This window comes from Lolium perenne, chromosome 7 (genome assembly GCF_019359855.2).
Source record: "Lolium perenne isolate Kyuss_39 chromosome 7, Kyuss_2.0, whole genome shotgun sequence".
In the NCBI taxonomy this organism is placed as follows: domain Eukaryota; kingdom Viridiplantae; phylum Streptophyta; class Magnoliopsida; order Poales; family Poaceae; genus Lolium; species Lolium perenne.
This window is the reverse complement of record NC_067250.2, coordinates 191,095,331-191,115,824: the sequence shown is the minus strand read 5'-3', so window position 1 is coordinate 191,115,824 and position 20,494 is coordinate 191,095,331. Positions and strand designations below refer to the sequence as shown.

At 42.4% G+C, this 20,494-nt stretch overlaps 1 long non-coding RNA gene across 1 annotated transcript; it reads right to left on the bottom strand.

Moving 5' to 3' along the window:
• Positions 1–13,854: 13,854 nt before the first annotated feature.
• On the bottom strand, positions 13,855–15,425 carry LOC127323990 (uncharacterized). Its single transcript, XR_007866052.2, has 3 exons — positions 14,439–15,425; positions 14,295–14,359; positions 13,855–14,214 (listed from the first exon to the last, which is right to left on the bottom strand). It is a non-coding gene; the product is annotated as an uncharacterized lncRNA (long non-coding RNA).
• Positions 15,426–20,494: the final 5,069 nt, after the last annotated feature.

Below are 20,494 nucleotides of genomic sequence, written 5' to 3'. Positions count from 1 at the left end.
TGGAGGTACGGTGATAGCGTGCATGTGCTAGGTGATGCTTGTAGAGAAGGCTGCCTCGTGAGAGAAAAAGCAAAGAGATGGAGTGGAAAAGGAGAGGAGAGAGGGAAAGGGTGGTGGCTGCAAGGAGAGGATAGAGGGAAAAGGAAAGGAGTGTGACATTGGTAAGCGGTGATCCAGTACAAGACAATGTTGGCTAGATGATCGTTCCTTAAATATGGTGTGTGCATATTCCATTACACACAACATATCTAAACTAGTCATTTGTCGTCATGCACGATGCTATCTCATTCTCGTTAAGTAAAGGATCTCCTTTTGTTAGTAGCTTGTATACCAGGCTGGTTTCATTTCGACGTCATTCAGCTTTTTCATCTGTCTGGTCTGCTCAATTTGGCATGTACCGTCGTAGTTTTTATGCGACTGTCAGCTCAATCTTGGTTTGTTTTTTCAAAGTCAACTCATAAATGCATTTTGTGTTGACTTTTTGTTTTTGTTGACTTTGATAAAACAACTGAAATCACTTCTCCACACCAAAAATTTGTGTACTAATACAAATCAAGCAAAAACGGATTGAATCGATGTATAATGAATGTGTGTGTAGCTACCCCTTGAACATCGGATCTTTTTCCTTCTATTTGTTATATGTAGGCATCCCGAAGGCCCGATCTTCCAGGGGGCGGTATATCTAGGCCAATTTCCGTACTAGGATCCGAGCATACCAAAGCGTGCAAGTCTGAAACATTTGCTATCGAGGTCCGAAGCATCTGGGCCAAGTTTCGAGCAAAAGGTTCTTGGACACGAGTAAAATGGGCTGGTTGTGCACCCTAAATATCCATGCTAGAACAGCTGAGGTCTGGAACATCTGACATACACCTCGGAACATTTGGGCATGGGATACCAAAGTTAAGTACCAAGCATCAGAGGAATGGTAAAGATAAAGCTCCTACATGTGTTTCCAAGGTCAGATGCATCAAAAGGTTGGCTGGACTTGTTGTTGGATACAAGGATGTACATAGTGTGACTATTACTGAAGCTGGCACCTCTCCATCTATTGTTGTTACCAAGGTCAGTGGAGAGATTGTGGTCAACTTTGCTCCTCACGTTGAACCTGAACTCATCAATGATAAGGAGGCCCCACCACCCTACCTCCCAATCTCTACTATCCACGCATTGGAACAGGACGCTGCAAGATGCCATCTACGATGGTATCTCAGGACGCACTGCACTACGATAGTTTAAATAATAGTGTGTAATAAGTATGAACCACTAGCCTGGAGCAAGGCATTATATTGTTCCATTATTCCTAGATTAACCTACTATCGAACCATATCATATAATCGTTTATTTTCAGTCACGATGAGTGCATTTTTAGCATGTTTTTGCATCATTGTTTTATCAAGATATCATTGAGTAGTGGTAGGATCTTTGTATTTCACCGTGCTATCGCGCTCTTTTATGCTTGTCTACACAGGATCTCAAAATAATAAGTCAATGATGAAATATCAATGAAAATTGTCATTTTCTGGCATTTTGACGTGATAGAAATCATTTTGCACTTAATTATGCACCTGGGCGAAAGGACAATGCGAGGAAAAATTCCAGTAGCTTTAACGGGCATCGGTACGGGCAACGCCCGCCTGTACCATCCGCACGTACCACCCTCCAGAAGCACCGCCTCGTCAAATACTTTGACCTCCCGCAAACGGATCAGAGATCAGACACCCACAGCTTCGTGAAACAGAAAAACACCGTCTCAGATCAGATCTCTAGAAGGAACTTTGGAGAAGGCAAGATCCGGGCTGCTACATTGATCCTTGGAGGACAAGGCATCATCCACTTCATCATCATTAACCGCTGCACCATCACCATCATCATCCTCCAACCATAGTTGTAATCTTGATTGCTATTGTGGATTTGTATTTGAATTCATTCCATTCCTTTAATATCTTCCATAAGATTATGATGATGTTCTTGATTGTCTCTGTGATTGAGTAGTACTTTTAGTTCTTGAGGAGATGGAGAAACCCTGGCATGAATATGAGATGAATCTAAGATGATATATGGTTTTAAGTATTAATGTGTGTTAGTTCTCTCTATCTCTTGATATTATGTGTTGTGCACCATGTAATATATGCCTTATGGTCTTGAGAGGGAACTACTCTTTGAAGTGTGGTAAAGTGAATGGCGGGAAGTGACATTACCGTATCGGCGCTTTGACACATGAATAAGGGGGATAAGAGGGATTCACAAAGCTCATATCGATAACCACGGGGTAAACCCCTTAATAGCAATAGTCAATATGTGGCTTGCAGAAGACTAGTTGTTGTGATTATTTAGAGATGTGATGACTGATGGCTTTCTGGGCGCCTCTTATTACGGAGCTCTCCCACACACAACATGCTTAAAAGCATATTTTATCTTAATTAACATGAATCCTAGTGCTAGAGGTGGATCCAATAATCCCTGAGAACACTTTGTCTCATTAAGTTTCAACCCATTTCTTAATTCTTATAACATTTTTACTACTTTATTTACTTTATTTGCAACCATTTACAACACTCCCCTTTAAATATTTTGATATTAGAAAACACTTATTAAGTAACCTTTAGTAGAAAGTAGCAAGGGGCATTAAGACCCTAACCACTAGCTCCTCGTGGTTCGATACTCTTATTTCAAAACTAGCTACAACTGATATGTGTTCTTGCAGTTATCAGGCTATTTTCTGGCGCCGTTTCCGGGGAGCTCAATGCTTTTGGTCTCTGTTCTTAGTTGTTGATCTATTATTGTTTTTACTAAAGTTGTTTAATAGTTTTAGATAATACCATGGATGCTCTCGGGCTTATGAATAAGTTTGATGCAGCTGAATACCTCGGTAGGTTCAACTGAGGGTTCGTTAAGGAATTCCCCAATGGGAGCGACGTGGAGTATGCTATTCATCCACATTTTATTGCTATTATGAAGGAGAGTAGTTTTGTTGGAGATGATCTCGATGAGGATCCTTATAGTCATTTGCATTCTTCTACTGAGTTGTGTTGGACAATTAAATTGAGAAACTACACTGATGATGAACTAAAACTTAAATTGTTTAGTCAATCTCTAACCAACACTGTTGATAGATCCAAATTTTGATGCATTTTACTATGGATTTCCCACCACCTATCTATTGATTTCATTGGTTTTTCATTGGATTTTGTGTTTCAACTAACGATAATATCACGATCCAAGCGAAACCTTGATTTCAACTATGTATTTCATGAAACCATCATATTTGGAGGATCCAAGGACGTTTATGGGCTAATTGCAACGAAATAGAGACATTCCCTTTTGAGGCCAATTCAATCCTAACGACGCATGGGCTTTAACGGGCATTGGTACGGGTGGGGCTTGGCCGTACTGTCCGCCCGTACGGACCGGCGGCGCCTTCGTCTTATAAAACCCAACCTTTTCTGTGAAGACACAAAGACAAAAAAGAGAACACATCAGCCACCATTCGCACCAGAGTGAGGAGATCAGATTTGCAGAAGGAGAAGACCAATCTCGACTCCATCGAAGATCAATCTCATCAAGATCAGCACCCGATCCACTACATCCCACTTGTACTGAGAGAGTGAGAGATATTCATACTTGTAAGATTAGGGATTGAAACCTCTATTTCATTCTAGTTTGTATTTGACTTGATCTTCAACTATTGTGGCTTGCTATGGTAATATCAAGACGAACTTCATTCACTTCGTTATGATGTTGATATGTTATTCTCCTCTCATGTGTGAGTAGATCCCATTGGCGTGGGAGATGTAGGGGACTAGTGAGATGTGATGTGCCGATTTTATTCCATCCATTTGTGAACTTATGTTTGAGATTATTTCATATATGAGTATGAATGTTTATGTGCACCTAATGTTGTTATCTAATTTAAGGGCCCAAATAGCATGATCTCAAGAACTCATAAACAGGAACTTATGTGCTAGTGAATCAGCGCCCCCCGAGTGACACAGCCGATATCAAAGAGGATCTAGCAATACTCGAGGAATCACAAGGAACCACCAAGCTTAAAGCTTTACTCTGGTTTAACCACCTTAATAGATACGCTGATCATGGCTTTGGTAACAGGGAAAAAGGATTATTGGAGGAAGATGAAATCTACTAAGAGGAGTCTTTCTCTCTTACGGGTTGCATGCCTTCTCAGATATAAATATGAAGAATCATGTTCACTTATTGCCTTTATTCCACCCGACACATTCACTATCACCATGAACCGAGTCCCGCGCCTACTTTTCCATCTGCAGAAACTCGTTTATTTACTATTAGCTATTTACTTTTATGCACTTTACTTTATTGCGTTATCAATACTCCAAACTCCTACTATTCACACTCACCACTTTCCATTTTAATTATTGCAGTCAATTCACCTAAGACTTGTGACACCTTGGGTGCGACAGAAACACCACTGATAAACATCCGCCTACGCTCCTTGTTGGGATACGATATAAAAACTAGGAATAATACTTCCGCAAAAATATACACGAAGTACCAGTTGTTTCACCCAAGAAAACTTCCTCCTCTGCGCCGTCGGAAGGTTCCAAGCCGGCTTCTCCTGCACCGCCACCGGTATCCGCCAAGAAGCCTCCAATTGCTTCCCCTGCTAAGAAGGTTTCCTCCCGACGAAGCACTGCAATCACCCCGGAGCAGCTTTCCGGCGCCCTCCAGGCCACTGTGGCTCAGCCAACTGGCTCCCGGGCTCTTATGTTGTACACCAGCCAAGCCGCAGCTTCCATCAGGGATAAGATATCCACGCAAGCTGGCCGGATTATCGAGCTTAACCGGGGTGAGGCTAACTTGGGCTCTCTCTAGAGGTACGCTGATGAGTGGAACATCACGGATATAACTAAAGCGAACTCTGGCTTGGGCAAGGATGGGCTACCTCTGGTGGATCCTCGCGGCTCCCGGAATACAATCCAACACATGCAGCGGCTCAAACGGTGCATGCGAGATTTCGACAACGCTTGGTACGATGTAGACAAGAACGTATCGGTAAGTTTTCTCTTCCGGATCTAAATTTCGTCATCATTCTGATCTGCCATTGACTTAGACACTTACACATATATCCTCATAGTCCCCAAGTTTCGGGTTAAGTACGCAGTACTTAGCATGAAACTGCTCCAAAAAACCGGCATACATAGTCCCCGAGTTTCGGGTTAAGTATGCAGTACTTAGCATGAAACTGCTCAACAAGCCGGCATACATCATACTTGCATTTAATCCTTGCAGGGTGTGCTGGAATCTCGCAAGAAGTTGTTTGAGCAGCTGTTGTGGGAGCACCGCGGTCTCTCTGACGCTCATGCAGCACTCCAGCTGACCCATAGCCAGTGCAGAGGTTTGTTTTTCGTTTGCGCTTCTCTTTCCTAATCGGTTTCTTTTATACCAGTTTTGCCATCGTTCAACTTTGTGAATCGGTTTCTTTTTGTACAGTTGTGCTACCGGAATCTTCCCAACTTGATGAGCTCATCAGTCGGGTTGCATCTTCCAAGGTTTGTTTCATTTCTCCTTTTCTTTTCCCTTGTTAATTTTTACTTTGCTAATTTATTTTATTCCGGTTTCCAGGCGAGAAGGAAAAGCTTTCCGTCCAACACCAGAATGAACTGCAGGCTCAAAAGAATGAGACCGCCAGGCTTAAGGAGGTGTTGATCCAGCTTGGGCTACGACACGACAGCGCGCTGAAAGAGGCCATCAAGGCCAGAAAAGCTGAGGTTGAAGAATCCAAAGCCGCGCTGATCGAGTTGCATGAGGGGGAGATCCAGATACTCCGGGACCGGTTGCAGCAGGAGATCAAAGTGGAAACGGATCTGCGGGAGCTGGAGAGGCAGCGGAACAATGAGCTGGAGCTGGTCCAGATTACCCATGGCCGGAAAATCAAGGACCTGGATGACAAGATCTGGAGTAAGCTTTTTCTCCTTCTTTGTAAATTTTCTCATTCTCTCGGCTTGCTCTTATACCGGTTTCTTTTGTCCTTTTCCGCAGCCATCTTCCCTGAGTCACAGGCACATGCCGAAGCAGCAAGGATCTGGCTTATGATGCCGCCCCTGGACCACAGAGGAATGTATCACGGCTCTCTCCGCCCGCGTGACCCACATGAGCAAGCTTGCCAAGTTTTCGGATGTCGCGATTGAAGCTTTCAAGTGTCTCTGGCCCGGTGAAACTGTTCCGGACCGTGTTGATGATATCTTCGCCCGACTTAAGAAATGTGGTGCCCAGCTTCATGAATGGCGACGTTCTCTTGCACGTTCTGGTGCAGACACCGCTTTGCGGTTTGTCTGCTCCTGGTATGAAGACCTGGACTTGGATGCTCTGGAGACGATGCGCTTTGGTGCTCCTACTGACACCGACCCCATTCTTACCGCCAAGCGCCCCGACCGAGCTTATCAAGTGGCCCACTATGCCTTTGTGAGCACTTTCATACCGTTCCCATAAGACTTAGAAGATGCTCAAAGCGACGATGAAGCCGAAGAACCTACTGAAGAAACCAGAACTGCCAACGATGAACCAGCTGCGTCTGGCCAAGCTCCGGAAAGCTCCTCTTCGGAATACGCATGACAAACTTTGTCCGTGTCTTAAAAAAAATTCGTGAAATGCCCGGTTCGCCGGGTTTGAAGATGTAATATATAGTTTATGTCCGTCTGGTCCGTTAAACTTATTAGGCTATTAGGTCCGGTTTGTTTGAACTTTCTATGTTCGGTTTGTGTGAACCTTTTATGCCAAGTACTCCGGGTTCAATCCCGAGTTCAATTTAGTGTTTGTTTAGCTCTTTGACTTTGGCTCTGTCTACCTCTTTTGGGTGTTTTGACGTATGAGGTCTAAAAGTCTTTTTGCCAAATACACAATCTCTTGAACTTAGAGAAAAAACTTCGAGTCACTTGAAACTTTTGCAAAAAACCCCGGTATAACCGGGGTTAGTTAGATTTTGTTCCGGATTGTTTGCCTTCGGTATATTTTTCGTCCTTCATGTGTTTAGATCTTTCCGGTTTATCTTGCTTGCCATGAAGCCGGGTTGCGGATGATGGGATTCGTAGCATAGAAAACAAAAAAAATCCTACCGCGAGAACGCAATCCAAGCCAAGATGCAATCTAGAAGATGGGAGCAACGAGGGGATGAACGAGACTAACCCTTGAAGATTTCCAAAGCCTACAAGAGGAGGCTCTCGTTGCTGCGGTAGACGATCAGTTGCCGCTTTCAAAAGCGCGTAGAAGATCTTGACGGTGCCACAATCGGGCAGCACCTCCGTACTCGGTCACACGTTCGGTGTTGATGAAGACGACGTCCTTCTTCCCGTTCCAGCGGGCAGCGGAAGTAGTAGATCCTCCTCGGAATCCCGGCAGCACGACGGCGTGGTGGCGGTTGTCGATGGAGATCTCCGGCGGAGCTTCGCTAAGCGTATGCGGGAGAAGTGGTGGAGGAGGGGCGCTAGGGTTTGGGAGAGGGGGCTTGGGCGCCGACCACTTGGGGGCTGCGGCCAAGAGTGGCTTGGTGTGGCCGGCCCCTCGCCTATGCCCCTCATTATATAGGTGGAAGCCCCAAGAGTTGTATACCAAGTCTTCGAATAAGACCCCAACACCAAAACCTAACTTTGGTGGGAAACCTACTCAAGATGGGAGTCCCACTCTAGGTGGGATTCCCACCTTTCCTTGAGGGAGGGTGGCCGGCCACCTCAGGTGGAGCCCACCTGGGACTCCTCCCTTAGGGTTTGGCCGGCCAAGCTTGTGGAGTCCCTCCGGGACTCCACCTTCCATAGTGCCTTTCTTCCGGACTTTTCTAGAACCTTCTAGAACCTGCCATAAATGCACCGGATCATTTCCAAACTTGGAATATGACTTCCTATATATGAATCTTATTCTCCGGACCATTCCGGAACTCCTCGTGATGTCCTGGATCCCATCTGAGACTCCGAAAAAAAACTTTGAACTCCATTCCATATTTCCATATCTACTTAAATGACATCAAACCTTAAGTGTGTCACCCTACGGTTCGCGAACTATGTAGACATGGTTGAGACTTCTCTCCGACCAATAACCAATAGCGGGATCTGGAGATCCATAATGGCTCCCACATATTCAACGATGACTTTAGTGATCGACTGAACCATTCACATACGATACCGATTCCTTTGTCACGCGATATTTTACTTGTCTGAGGTTTGATCATCGGTATCTCTATACCTTGTTCAACCTCGTCTCCTGACAAGTACTCTTTACTCGTACCGTGGTATGTGGTATCTTATGAACCATTCATATGCTTGCAAGCTATTAGACGACATTCCACCGAGAGGGCCCAGAGTATATCTATCCATCATCGGGATGGACAAATCCCACTGTTGATCCATATGCCTCAACTCATACTTTCCAGATACTTAATCCCATCTTTATAACCACCCATTTAAGCAGTGGCGTTTGATGTAATCAAAGTACCTTTCCGGTATAAGTGATTTACATGATCTCATGGTCGAAAGGACTAGGTAACTATGTATCGAAAGCTTATAGCAAATAACTTAATGACGTGATCTTATGCTACGCTTAATTGAGTGTGTCCATTATATCATTCACATAATGACATAACCTTGTTATTAATAACATCCAATGTTCATGATCATGAAACGATGATCATCTATTAATCAACAAGCTAGTTATACAAGAGGCTTACTAGGGACTCCTTGTTGTTCACATAACACACATGTATCAATGTTTCGGTTAATACAATTATAGCATGGTATGTGAACATTATCATAAACTCAAAGATATATTATAATAACCATTTTATTATTGCCTCTTGGGCATATCTCCAACAGTCTCCCACTTGCACTAGAGTCAATAATCTAGTTTACATTTGTAAAGATATAACACCTTGGCCTTCCGGTGCTTTATCATGTTTTGCTCACGGGAGAGGTTTTAGTCAACGGATCTGACACGCTCAGAAATGTATGTATTTTGCAATTCATTTGCGTCTCAACGCATCACTCATTTTCCAAATGAGTCAGCATTATTCTTATATGTTCAGTCCTCTGGTGGAACCTTAATTCCGCGGTCTGAAATATGTCACTAATATTGTCATACACAATATAGCTTCAAAGTTCTGACACTATCAGAACTACACCAAGTTCTCAAAGAACCTCTTGACTTAACATCCTCAGTCATTTTCAAAACAATGACATACTCTGCCTTCATTTGTAGAATCCGTCACAATATTTAGAACTCTTCTAAATCTAGCATAGACAACTTCTAGCTCATTGTGCTACCTTTTAAACAACACTTAGTCTAATTTGATATTGAAATTTTATTTTCATATGTAACAAAACAAATATCGGTGCAACACCTTACAGCGATTTGTCTGTCATTTCTCCATACAAAACTATATACATATATATCCTTGGTTCTTCTTAAGCACTCAAGAATATTCTTACTGTTTTTCAATGATCATCACATGAATCATTCTGGTACATGCTCATAACATTTTTAAGAGCACAGGACATCTGATTGTGTACATATTATTCGTGATCTATAATCACTCATGTGTTTTTACTCATTGAGTGTAAGATACACTCAAGTCTTGTTAAAACTTCACGTGATAAGAACATTTTCTTAATATTTCTATATTGAGCTACTTCAATATTCATTTTATGTACTTTGACTTAAACTTATAATGTATTTCAATCTATCTTCATAGATCTTGACACTAAATTTGTTTCAGTCCATATCCTTTCATTGAAATTAATTCTCAATGAAACCTTTTTAATCAAGTATATAATTACATCATTTATAACCAATTATATATCATATACATAAGTATTATAAATATGTCTCATCGCTCCCACTTAATTTCTTGCAAATGGAAGCTTCTTCATCGTCTATGATGAAATCAAAAACTCTTTGACTATTTCTTCCGGTGAAGATTCCAACTCCGTGATACTTACTTCATCCAATTGAAGTTCGTATACCTATCTAGTATTCCACGAACTAGCAAAAACTCTTGGTTGTATCTTGTATACATCTTTACTACACACTTCTGTTAAGTAATGTATTTTGCCATCCTACTAGCATATCTCATAAAAGAAATATGTAGCGATTACTAGAATAATCCTCATAGACTATAAGCATTGCTACGGAAGATCTAATCTTATCGTAGACAACTCTTCAAGGATATTCCATCCAATTCCATCAACTTTATAGATTCATTTACTTTCAAAAAGTATTCATCTATCATGGATTTCATGGCGTATAGCTATTTTAACGGAGTCAGGGCCCATCATAACTTCTTTGTTTGTAGTTGGTTTATCATTGTTCAAAATCAATCCTTTGTCCACAGATCATTTATTTGATCACAAAGTAAACCATACCTACAAGGTTCAATATGTACTTCGATCTCCATGGCTAAAAACACTTTGTAGTCATGGGAGCCATGATTGTCGTGGTCGCTTCCGGAACCAATTTCCGATGCTGCACTACTCTGATCATTATGCTCAGGTTCATAAACCTTATCAAGTTCTATTGTCCTCCCACTCAAATACTTAGCTAGAAAACAATTTCTTGAAAATAAGCAAGTAACATTAACAAACACTTTTGTCTTTTACTTCATAGTGGAAAGAATTCCCTATCAATTCTTTGGGATAACCAACAAAGACAATCATCCGATTTTGGTTGTTAACTCTTAGACCAAAATTTAAAGAAAAGACTATTAGGGTTTATACCCATGCCATAACTTGTATGGTGTCATTTCAACGGATCATGATGATGCTCTATTTAGTGTAAAAGCGGTAGTCTCTAAAGCATAATCCACAAAAATATAATGGCATCAATATTTTCTCTCATCATTGACCCAACAAGGTTTGGATACATCTCTCGGACACTCCATCATCACTATGATACTCCAAGAAACGTGAGTTGTAGAACAATTTCATAACTCTCTTAGATGTTCGCTAAAACTAGTAATTCAAATATTTCTACTATGATCCAATCGTAGATATTTGATTTTTCTATTACGATGATTTCCACTTCATGCTGAAATTTATTTGAATCCATTAAAATGTTTCAAACTTCTTCCTTATCGAATATATCCACATATATATACTCAATTCATTGTTTGAAGTTTTCATGAAGTAGAAGAATCTCCCGCACACAACTATGCTCAGTGAACCATATACATCATCATGTATGTTTCCACTAAGTTAGTTGCCCGTTCAACTCTTGGCCTATGAACGGTATTTTAATCATTCTTTTAGAAAGTATTTGCAAGCGCCAAACGATTCAAAAATCAAATGACTCCAAAAATCCATTTGCATGAAGTTTCTTCATGCGTTCCTTTCCAACATGAACTAAATGGCGGTTCCAAAAATAAGTGGAATTCACATCATTTGCCTTACGGCGTATTAGCGTCAGTGTTATGTATGTGTGTTTCACCATTAAGATTTATAATAACTTATCCATCGTACATGGAGTAATGTAATAATTTGAACAACTCATTGTTTCTATTTGACCAGAGCAAAATAACAATTATTAAGTTCTTTATTATAAATTCTAAGGGCTAGGTAGAATGCCAACGACAAACATGATAACACTTTATTATGTTCCAGACGTGCATTATTACCATATTCCTTATTAGTCACTTAGGCCATCGTATTCTTGTATTGCGTTGTATTGTATGATATCTCATACCAACCAACTTGGTACAAATACCCAAGAATTTCATTATGTGACTTAAACAAGGAATACATCCACAACATGTATATCATTTATATACACCTGAGCTAGACTTTCTAGTCTTTTCTTTATTTCTGCCAATAATCTTTTGTAGTTTCTCTTTTAGCTTTCCTAATCATTCAGAAAAACACTTCAACATCAATAACTTCTAGGTCTAGGTTTGTTTGGTCAAATACCAATAACCTTGAGGTTCTTACTTTGAAGTTGATCATCATATGACAAGTGTTCCGGATATCACTATTAGTAACCTTTTAATATGATGAACAATTTCACTCATAATTTTATCCATCATATCATGACGACTTTTCGAGACCATGTATGTACATGCTAGGCTCGTAAAGTATAACCTTAGTATTCGCATGTGCAAATCTGGCTTGGACCCATTGTATGCACACGTAGAATCTATAACACCCGATCATCACGTGATGCTTCGAAACGATGAGTCTTAGCAACGGTGCATACTAAGGATGATTACTTCATGGATATGCGAATATCGTTAGTGCCCTGATACGTCTCCGACGTATCGATAATTTCTTATGTTTCATGCCACATTATTGATGATATCTACATGTTTTATGCATACTTTATGTCATATTTATGCATTTTCCGGCACTAACCTATTAACGAGATGCCGAAGAGCCAGTTGCTGTTTTCTACTGTTTTTGGTTTCAGAAATCCTAGTAAGGAAATATTCTTGGAATTGGACGAAATCAACGCCCAGGGGCCTATTTTTCCACGAAGCTTCCAGAAGACCGAAGAGGATACGAAGTGGGGCCACGAGGTGGCCAGACACCAGGGCGGCGTGGCCCAAGCCCTGGCCGCGCCGACCTGTCGTGTGGGGCCCTCGTGTGGCCCCCTGACCTATCTCCTCCGCCTACTTAAAGCCTTCGTCGCGAAACCCCCAGTACCGAGAGCCACGATACGGAAAACCTTCCAGAGACGCCGCCGCCGCCAATCCCATCTCGGGGGATTCAGGAGATCGCCTCCGGCACCCTGCCGGAGAGGGGAATCATCTCCCGGAGGACTCTTCACCGCCATGGTCGCCTCCGGAGTGATGAGTGAGTAGTTCACCCCTAGACTATGGGTCCATAGCAGTAGCTAGATGGTCGTCTTCTCCTAATTGTGCTTTATTGTCGGGTCTTGTGAGCTGCCTAACATGATCAAGATCATCTATCTGTAATACTATATGTTGTGTTTGTTGGGATCCGATGGATAGAGAATACTATGCTATGTTGATTATCAATCTATTATCTATGTGTTGTTTATGATCTTGCATGCTCTCCGTTATTAGTAGAGGCTCTGGCCAAGTTTTTGCTAGTAACTCCAAGAGGGAGTATTTATGCTCGATAGTGGGTTCATGCCTCCATTAAATTTGGGACAGTGACAGAAAGTTCTAAGGTTGTGGATGTGTTGTTGCCACTAGGAATAAAACATCGATGCTATGTCTAAGGATGTAGTTGTTGATTACATTACGCACCATACTTAATGCAATTGTCTGTTGTTTGCAACTTAATACCGGAAGGGGTTCGGATGATAACCTGAAGGTGGACTTTTTAGGCATAGATGCATGCTGGATAGCGGTCTATGTACTTTGTCGTAATGCTCAATTAAATCTCACAATACTCATCATATCATGTATGTGCATGGTCATGCCCTCTTTATTTGTCAATTGCCCAACTGTAATTTGTTCACCCAACATGCTTATTCTTATCGGAGAGACACCTCTAGTGAACTGTGGACCCCGGTCCATTCTTTTAATCGAATACAATCTACTGCAATACTTGTTCTACTGTTTTCTGCAAACAATCATCATCCACACTCAAGGATGGCAATGGGCAGGGTATGGGCAGGGTAGAGCAATACCATACCCATACCCATATAGTCCACGGGTAGAAAATTCTACCCATACTCGTACCCGCGGGTATGAAATTTTACCCACACCCATACCCGGCGGGTACCCGTACCCATTGGGTACCCGGCGGGTATATTCAAAAACATAATTTTCCCATAACTTTACTAGAGATTTGACAAACAAAAATCAATATCCTAAATCAATAATAGTTAGCTCATGCCACATATCAGATTTGGAAATGACGATCTCATATAAGCCTTAATCTCATAGTAGTAAATCAAAAGTGACATGATAATTTGACAATGGTTGACACCACGACTTAACATAGTTCAGGGCATAATAGCCAGCAAGTAACAAATAACAACAGAAAGGTAAATTTCATAGTCTCAGCGAAAAGCCAACATCTAGCACCAGCATCAGCCAACGGAAATAGCTAGCGGACAACACAACGACAAGTGATGTTGGTTCTTTGGGCCATCTACACCAGCTACTAGACCAGCACAAACAGCAGCTTGCTGGACAACATCTAGAGAGCACAAACACCAGCCGTCAACCGCCAACCCAACAGAGATAGAAGTAGTGCCGCATCTTCACTCTTGAGTGATGATTGAAGTAGACTCATCCTACAGACGCAACAAATGATAAAAAAAACATTAGTAAACTATGCACATCTAATTTATATCAACGCATTTTAGTAATTTACCATACCTTCTTCATCATCCTCAAGAACACTCTGAAATGTAGCAAAGAGAGTAGAATCCCATCCACCTGATGAAATAACCAACATTAGTAAATGGCAAGTTATCTGCAAAGTAGAGAAACAAATGCAATTGCAAAACCATATTACCTAACATATCAGCACGAGACCAAGCTTGCATGCACATGAGAGCTTCAGCCACATTCGGAGTAAGTCTACTACGATGCGCACTTAGTACTCTTCCGCTAGTACTAAATGCACATTCGGAAGCCACAGATGTTATGGGAATAGGCAATATATCACGAGCAAGTTTTTGCAAAGTAGGAAACCTCGAGCCGCTAACCTTCCACCAAGTGATGATATCCAGTTCTTGTGTTCTAGGAAGACAAGCTTCTTCCAAATACAAGTCCAATTCTGTATGGATTGATGAAGAAGGTACAGTGGGACGACTAGACATATACAGATCATACAGTTTCATGGCTTCATCTTCTTCTCCAACTGGCTCAGCAACATAAGCATCCCATGTATCCTCACCTTCAACTTCGTCTTTATATTGCTTCACTAATCCAATCAGTAATTTCCTCACCTTCTCTATTTCTGTGGTTGCATGCTCTCGTCCATAGAGGGGACCATAAAGAGCATTAAGAATATTGAGTTTATACCATAGAGGGGATCATCAATGCAAGATCTTTCCTAGCCTTCTCTTGGTCAAAAATGATATTTTCTACATTCACTTTGCCACCTTCACCTTTTGTCAACCTTAATTTTTGTTGCTTTGGGCCCATAGGTGCATGCCTAGCAGGACAAGAATCCAAATGCGAATGCAAGTGACTGGTGCCAGCTCTAGGTCCTGAAGCAAATTTTCTGTGACAATAATTGCACTCAGCTTTCCATTCTCCATTTTCTAATTTTGATTCCATCTCATTCCATACTGCAGATGTTAGCTTCCTCTTAGAACCAGCTCTACCAGATGTAACCTGAGATGTCGGAGTAGCAGCTTCAGATGTCGGAGTAGCAGCTTGAGATATTGGAGTAGCAGCTTGCGATATTGGAGTAGCATGTTGAGACACTGAAGGATCGACGGAGTTTCCATTCCCTGAACCAGCCACAGCTGAACCTTCTGCTCCATCTTGAGAAGCCAATGATCTATGCATCATACAGAGCAATTAACAAATAAGTTCCTGAATTGCAAAAAAAATATGACAGTCCTATCCGAAAATAGCATAACACAATTTTGGGCAAAGTTAATATTATATGGTGCAAGGATAGCTAATACTTATTCATCTGGTAAAGGATTCAACCTACAGCGTTGGAGAATCTACAATATATTAAGACTAGTACACATCAGACTATTTTACGTTTTCCTGTAGAGTCTAGACAAGGATATTTTAGATGATTCAAAGCTTCTAATACATGGCCCGACTGAAAAATTATTTCGCTCATTTACAAGCGTTGGAGGAGAAGCTGTAGTTGACTACGTGATTCAAAGATTCTCTAGATGGCCTGACTGAAAAACAAATCGCTAAATTACAGGGAGTCACATGACTTACCGGCCAGGATTGCTAGTACTGGAGCGGAGAGTTGGAGCCATTGGGCTTGATCGCTGTTGCCGATTTGCCGTCGATTTGCCGTGCTAATCCAGTATTGACCGCACCACAGCCTGCCGCGATTGCTAGTTTGAAGGAAACTTGGGGAGGGCTGGGCGGAGATCAGATTGATTGATTCCGGCTAGGCCACAGCCTGCGATTGCCTGCGTGAAGGAAATTTGGGGAGCGCCGAGCGGAGATCAAATTGATTCCGGCTAGGTTCTCGCCAGCTCCATGGTGTCCCGTGGCGGAGCGATGGGGATTGGGGAGCTGGTGAGGGACGGGGAGGGAGTGAGGCCATGAGGATATCGATGGCGATTAAGACGAGCGCCGGTGAGCAGCCGCGATTGACGAGAACGATGGGATTGGGCCGATTCGGGAGACGAGGCAACTAGGAATTAATTTGGGCGTCGGGGTCTGCATTTGGCTGCTTGGCTACTGTGCCCTTCTTAATTGTTTGGTTACCGATCTTGGGTCCACATGTCAGGTATTACGGGCAGGGTATGGGTATACCCGCGGGTATGGAGTCATACCCATGCCCTACCCACAACTTGACGGGCAGGGTATGGGTACCACCCATGGGTACAAAAACGTGCCCATACCCTCCCCATACGGGCAGGGTACCCGCGGGTACCCGTACCCATGGGTAAAATTGCCAACCTTGTCCACACTATACATCTAATCCTTTGTTACAGCAAGCCGATGAGATTGACAACCTCACTGTTACGTTGGGACAAAGTACTTTGGTTGTGTTCTGCAGGTTCCACGTTGGCCGGAATCCCTGGTGTTGCGCCGCACTACACTTCGCTGCCATCAACCTTCAACGTGCTTCTTGGCTCCTACTGATTCGATAAACCTTGGTTTCTTACTGAGAGAAAACTTGCCGCTGTACGCATCACACCTTCCTCTTGGGGTTCCCAACGGTCGCGTGTTGTACGCGTATCAAGACTGTTTTCTGGCGCCGTTGCCGGGGAGATCAAGACACGCTGCAAGGGGAGTCTCCACTTCCAATCTCTTTACTTTGTTTTTGTCTTGCTTTACTTTTATTTACTACTTTGTTTGCTGCATTATATCAAAACACAAAAAAATTAGTTGCTAGTTTTACTTTATTTACTATCTTGTTTGCATTCTCCATATTAAAAACACACAAAAATTAGTTACTTGCATTTACTTTATCTAGTTTGCTTTATTGCTAAAATGAGTAATCTGTAGGATAACGTTGCATAGAAAACAAAAAATTTCCTACCGCGAACACGCAATCCAAGCCAAGATGCAATCTAGAAGACGGTAGCAACGAGGGGATTATCGAGTCTCACCCTTGAAGAGATTCCAAAGCCTACAAGATGAGGCTCTTGTTGCTGCGGTAGACGTTCACTTGCCGCTTGCAAAAGCGCGTAGAAGATCTTGATCACCCGCGCCACGAACGGGCAGCACCTCCGTACTCGGTCACACGTTCGGTTGTTGATGAAGACGACGTCCACCTCCCGTTCCAGTGGGCAGCGGAAGTAGTAGCTCCTCTTGAATCCGACAGCACGACGGCGTGGTGTCAGTGGCGGTGGAGAACTCCGGTGGAGCTTCGCTAAGCGTGCGGGAGCTTATGGAGGAGAGGGGGGCGGCTAGGGTTTGGGAGGGGGTGGCCGGCCACTTGAGGGGGGCGGCCAGGCTGTGGTCTTGAGGTGGCCGGCCCCCTCCCCTTGGCCCTCATTATATAGGTGGAACACCCAAGAGTTGGTCTACAAGTCTTCGAATAAGACCCCAAACCAAAACCTTCCATAACTCATGAAACCTACCCAAGCTAGGACTCCCACTAGAGGTGGGAGTTCCACCTTCCTTGGGAGGGGGTGGCCGGCCCCCCTTGGGGAGTCCACTTGGGACTCCTCCCCCTTAGGGTTGGCCGGCCATGGGAGGTGGAGTCCCACCGGGACTCCGCCTTCCTTGGTGGTTTCTTCCGGACTTTTCTAGAACCTTCTAGAACCTTCCATAGAACCTTCCGAATCATTTTAAATCACATAAAATGACATCCTATATATGAATCTTATTCTCCGGACCATTCCGGAACTCCTCGTGATGTCCGGGATCTCATCCGGGACTCTGAACAAATATTCGAACTCCATTCCATATTCAAGTTCTACCATTTCAACATCCAACTTTAAGTGTGTCACCCTACGGTTCGTGAACTATGCGGACATGGTTGAGTACTCACTCCGACCAATAACCAATAGCGGGATCTGGAGATCCATAATGGCTCCCACATATTCAACGATGACTTTAGTGATCGAATGAACCATTCACATACGATACCAATTCCCTTTGTCACGCGATATTTTACTTGTCCGAGGTTTGATCATCGGTATCACTCTATACCTTGTTCAACCTCGTCTCCTGACAAGTACTCTTTACTCGTACTGTGGTATGTGGTCTCTTATGAACTTATTCATATGCTTGCAAGACATTAGACGACATTCCACCGAGAGGGCCCAGAGTATATCTATCCGTCATCGGGATGGACAAATCCCACTGTTGATCCATATGCCTCAACTCATACTTTCCGGATGCTTAATCCCACTTTTATAACCACCCATTTACGCAGTGGCGTTTGGTGTAATCAAAGTACCTTTCCGGTATAAGTGATTTACATGATCTCATGGTCATAAGGACTAGGTAACTATGTATCGAAAGCTTATAGCAAATAAATTAATGACGAGATCTTATGCTACGCTTAATTGGATGTGTCCATTACATCATTCATACAATGACATAACCTTGTTATTAATAACATCCAATGTTCATGATTATGAAACTAATCATCCATTAATCAACAAGCTAGTTAAGAGGCATACTAGGGACTCTTTGTTGTTTACATATCACACATGTACTAATGTTTCGGTTAATACAATTATAGCATGACATATAAACATTTATCATAAACATAAAGATATAAATAATAACCACTTTATTATTGCCTCTAGGGCATATCTCCTTCAGTCTCCCACTCTCACTAGGGTCAATAATCTAGATTACATTGTAATATTCCCAACACCCATGGCATTCTGGTGTTGGTCATGCTTTGCCCTAGGGAGAGCTTTAGTCAACGGATCTGCTACATTCAGATCAGTGTGTACTTTGCAAATCTTTACTTCTCCATCATCGATGTACTCGCGAATCGAGTGGTAACGCAGCTTGATATGCTTCAGCCTCTTGTGTGACCTTGGCTATTGTGCATTGGCGATGGCACCCATGTTATCACAGTAAATGATTAATGGGTCCAATGCACTAGGAACCACACCGAGCTCTACAATGAACCTCTTCATCCATACCGCTTCTGATGAAGCCTCTGAAGCCGCTATGTACTCTGATTCTGTTGAAGACTTCGCCACCGTGCACTGCTTCGAGCTTGCCCGACCATCGCAACACCATTCAATATAAACACGTACCCAGACTGTGACTTAGAGTCATCAGGATCAGTGTTCCAACTTGCATCGGTGTAACCACTTACAACAAGCTCTTGGTCACCTCCATAACAAAGAAACATATCCTTAGTTCTTTTCAAGTACTTCAGGATATTCTTGATCTTGTCCAGATGTTCCATTCTGGATCACTTTGATATCTGCTAGTCAAACTAACGGCATGTGCTATATCCGGTCTAGTACATAGCATGGCATACATGATAGATCCTATCGCCGAGGCATAGGGGATATTACTCATCCTTTCTCTTTCTTCTGCCGTAGCCGGTCCTTGAGTCTTACTCAAGACCTTGCCTGGTAACATAGGTAAGAACCCTTTCTTACTTTCGTCCATTCTAAACTTCTTTAGAATCTTGTCCAGATATGTACTATGTGATAGCCCTATTAGGCGTCTTGATCTATCTCTATAAATCTTGATGCCTAATTTATACGATGCTTCACCAAGGTCTTTCATTGAAAAACTATTATTCAAATAACCTTTTACACTGCTTAATAGTTCTATATCATTCCCGATCAATAATATGTCATCTACATATAATATCAGGAATACTACAGAGCTCCCACTCACTTTCTTGTAAATACAGGCCTCTCCATGACACTGTATAAACCCGAAGTCTTTGATCACCTTATCAAAGCGTCGGTTCCAACTTCTTGATGCTTGCTTCAGTCCATAGATTGAACGCTGAAGTTTGCATACTTTGTCAGCATTTTTAGGATCAACAAAACCTTTGGGTTGTACCATATACAACTCTTCCTCAATGTCTCCATTAAGGAACGCTGTTTTGACATCCATCTGCCAAATCTCATAATCGAAATATGCAGCTATTGCTAACAAAATCCTCACAGATTTTAGCTTCGCTACAGGTGAGAAAGTCTCATCGTAGTCAACTCCTTGAATTTGTCGGAAACCCTTTGCGACAAGTCGAGCTTTATAGACAGTAATATTACCATCAGCATCTATTTTTCTCTTGAAGATCCATTTATTCTCGACAGCCTTTCGGCTATCAGGTAAGTCTACCAAAGTCCATACTTTGTTATCATACATGGATCCCATTTCGGATTTCATGGCTTCTTGCCATTTGTTGGAATCTGGGCTCATCATCGCTTCTTCATACGTCGCAGGGTCCTCATCATTGTTATCTACAATCATGACATT